At 41.3% G+C, this 3624-nt stretch overlaps 1 pseudogene; it reads left to right on the top strand.

The window, feature by feature from the left end:
- The first annotated feature begins 269 nt into the window (after positions 1–269).
- Positions 270–2095, top strand: LOC137248018 (phosphoglucomutase-like; annotated as a pseudogene).
- Positions 2096–3624: the final 1529 nt, after the last annotated feature.

Below are 3624 nucleotides of genomic sequence, written 5' to 3'. Positions count from 1 at the left end.
TTTTGGTCAAAAACACCGTCGATTGCACACGTTTGCGCTTTGTTCTTCAATTCGAAATACGAGTCCCTAATACACTACTTGATTCACGATGGTTAGGGAGAACACAGCTGCTTGGAAAGCTTAATATTTCCTGAAAGTTGTTGAACCTTTTGATGAATATCCGAAACGTTTTATTGTCGGCGCTGACACTGTTGGATCTAAAACAGATGCAAAACATCCGTACCAGTTTGCGTGGCATGGGCGTTGTACTCATGGGTAATTGTCAGAATTTGAGTATAGCGAACGTTAGTAGATCTTTATCATACAATCATTTTGCTTTTAATTAAATTATGGAATTGTAAATTCTTCGAAAATGCAAAATATTACTGTAGTCACGACAAAGCCATATGAGGGCCAGAAACCCGGCACCAGTGGATTACGCAAAAAGGTAAAAGTATTCACGCAACAAAATTACACTGAAAACTTTGTGCAATGTATTTTGGATGCGAATGGTGCAGCATTAAATGGAGCTCTACTTGTTGTTGTGGGTGATGGGCGCTACTATTGTAAGCAGCAGAGCTTATTATACGTATGTGTGCTGCAAATGGAGTTGCAAAATTACTGGTTGGGCAAAATGGTATACTGTCTACTCCGGCAGTTTCAAGTTTGATACGTCAGTATAAGGCCCTCGGTGGAATTGTGCTCACCGCATCTCATAACCCTGGTGGTCCCGAAAATGATTTCGGTATCAAATTCAATTGCGAACATGGTGGACCCGCCCCAGATGCAGTAACCAATAACATCTACCAACTATCCACTGCAATTAAAGAGTACAAAATTGTCAATGGTTTAGAGATTGAAATTAATAAAATAGGTACAAACAAATATGAAGTGAATGGCAAGCCGTTCGTTGTTGATGTTATCGATTCAGTGGCAAATTATGTGTCACATATGAAAGAGATTTTCGATTTTTAAAAACTGCGTGATTTTGTTAGTGGCAGAACTACTGGAAAACCGCTTAAAATGCGTATCGACTCATTAAACGGCGTAACAGGTTCATATGTACGTGAAATCTTTTTGAATTGTTTGGCTGCCGCAGAGAGTTGTGTAGTACATACAACACCACTACCTGATTTTGGAGGCCTACATCCTGATCCGAATTTAACCTACGCCAAGGATTTAGTACAAGCTGTAGCACAGGGTGATTACGGTATTGGCTCTGCATTCGATGGCGATGGAGACCGCAACATGATAATTGGTCACCGTGCATTCTTTGTTACACCAAGCGACTCATTGGCAGTAATTGAAAATAATTTAGAATGTATACCATACCATGCATCAGCGGTTGATTTGGTTGGTAAAAAGTTGGGTAAAGAGGAGTTTGAAGTGCCTACCGGTTGGAAATACTTTGGTAATCTTATGGATGCAGGACGTTTATGTTTCTGTGGGGAAGTGAGTTTCGGTACCGGTTCAAATCATATACGCGAAAAGGATGGCATTTGGGCTGTTTTGGCTTGGCTATCTGTTATGCAGCACACCGGCAAAGGAATCGAAGATATCCTCAAAGTTCATTGGGCCACCTATGGGCGCAACTATTTTACACGGTACGATTATGAGGAATGTGAATTGGAACCGTGTAATGAAATGATTGCAACTATGGAGAAGAATATAACAAATCCAGAATTTGTAGGCAAGAGCTTTATAAGCGATGGCAAAACTTATAAAGTTAAGGTTGCAGACAATTTTAGTTATACTGATCCAGTAGACAGATCTGTTGCTACGAAGCAGGGTTTACGTATTGTTTTTGAGGATGGCAGTCGCATTATATTCCGGTTGAGTGGCACAGGCAGTTCTGGGGCTACTGTACGTTTATACATTGACTCTTATGAGAAGGATAATGTACTTGGTTTGGCTAGCGAAATGCTTAAACCATTGATTGATATTGCTTTAGAAATTTCTCAGCTGCCGAAATTTACTGGACGCAATGCCCCTACTGTTATCACATAGGGATTTTATGCGAGTTTGTTTTGCACTTTATACAGTTTTTGAAACTTTATTTATACTCAAACCAAAAACCACTACGAACACTTTGACCAAATTATGTATGTATATCTGATGCCCTTTTTATTTTAATTGCATTTGTTAAAACAAAGTTTTATTAATATAAAATTTAATGTTTGTGTTTTATATAAGCATGAATATGTTGTTTTACAAATATAATACCAATTTCACGCGGAGCGCTAAAGAAATAATTATCAAAGTTTTCTACATTAAAGCCCTATCGAACTCAATCTTTGATACAAAATACAAATTCTCAACTGTCTCCTTATTGCTTTATTGAATGCCTAATCGAGTGAAACATCGGTTTTGCTTGGTGCTTTCGCCTTCAATGTAGCCAATTACAAGAAAAAAAGATTATACGAACAATAGAACAGCACGAACAAAAAAAACTCAGAATTTCATTTTTTCTGCAGTTGCTGGAAAAGAAGATACCTCCTTTTCGAAAGGAGGCACGTATTGGTTAGGTGCAACCTCTATGGGTAGTTGCGCATGGATTTTTATTTGATTGTATTTATAGTTAAGAAGGAAACGGTTGGTTTCCATTTTAACTATTTTTTAATAGTTATTTCAATACATACATTGATACATTTTTGTTGGCCTCGTGCCTTTGGCCGAGTGTGTAGGTGTTCTGTCATCCTCGCTCGGGGTGAGCGGGTGAAGTTGGGTTGATTTGCTGTCCTCGCTCTGGGAGAGCGGGTGAATTGTGGGTTGGTTTTGAAAATTAAAAATAAGTGTTTTGTGGCAGATGGGGATATGCATTAGGGTGGTTGATTGGCCTCGGTGGGCGAGCGCTGGGTTTTGAAATTTTAAAAATTTAAAAGATTATGGGCCGAGTGCCTTGGTTTTCTGTGGCAGACCGAGGGTCTGCGTAAAAGCTTTCCTGGTATACTCGTTATGGAATAACGAGTGAGTGGGGAGATTTCTGGTGTCCTCGCTCGGGTTGAGCGAGTGAATTTGTGGGATATTTTTTGAAAGGCGGGATATGGAGGAACGGGGGGATTGTTAAGAGAGGCTCTTGGTCCTCTCACAATCTATCTCCGTGGGAAGAAGGATCAGTTTGACCAAAGGTCGTCTGACTTGACCCTTCTCGGTTATGAGGTCGACTACACGTACTCGGTTATCTTCGCCGGGGTGTACGTTGATGACTCTACCTAACCTCCATCCGTTGGGAGATAAGTTGTCCTCTTTGATGACAACTAGATCATCCACTTTAAGATTTTGCTTTGACTGTTTCCACTTCACTCGTTTTTGAAGTTCGGAAAGGTATTCGGTTTTCCAACGACGGCAGAAGGTTTGATGGAGGGCCTTGAGCTTCTGCCATCTGTTTATTATGGAGGCCGGGCTTTCGTTCACATCCGGTTCTGGCGGCGCCAGAAGATGGCTGCCCGTTAGGAAATGTCCTGGGGTTAGTGGTTCCAGGTCCGTTGGGTCATTCGACCCTGGACTGAGAGGGCGCGAGTTGAGGCACGCCTGAATCCTGCACAAAAGGGTTTGGAACTCCTCTATGGTGTACTTCTGGGGAGACGCGATCCTTTTGAAGTGGCTTTTGAAGCTCTTCACTCCCGCCTCCCACAAGCCGCACAT

The sequence above is a fragment of the Eurosta solidaginis genome, chromosome 4 (genome assembly GCF_040869045.1).
Source record: "Eurosta solidaginis isolate ZX-2024a chromosome 4, ASM4086904v1, whole genome shotgun sequence".
Classification (NCBI taxonomy): Eukaryota; Metazoa; Arthropoda; class Insecta; order Diptera; family Tephritidae; genus Eurosta; species Eurosta solidaginis.
Note: the sequence above shows the minus strand (reverse complement) of the source record. Positions and strands in the feature narration are given on the sequence as shown.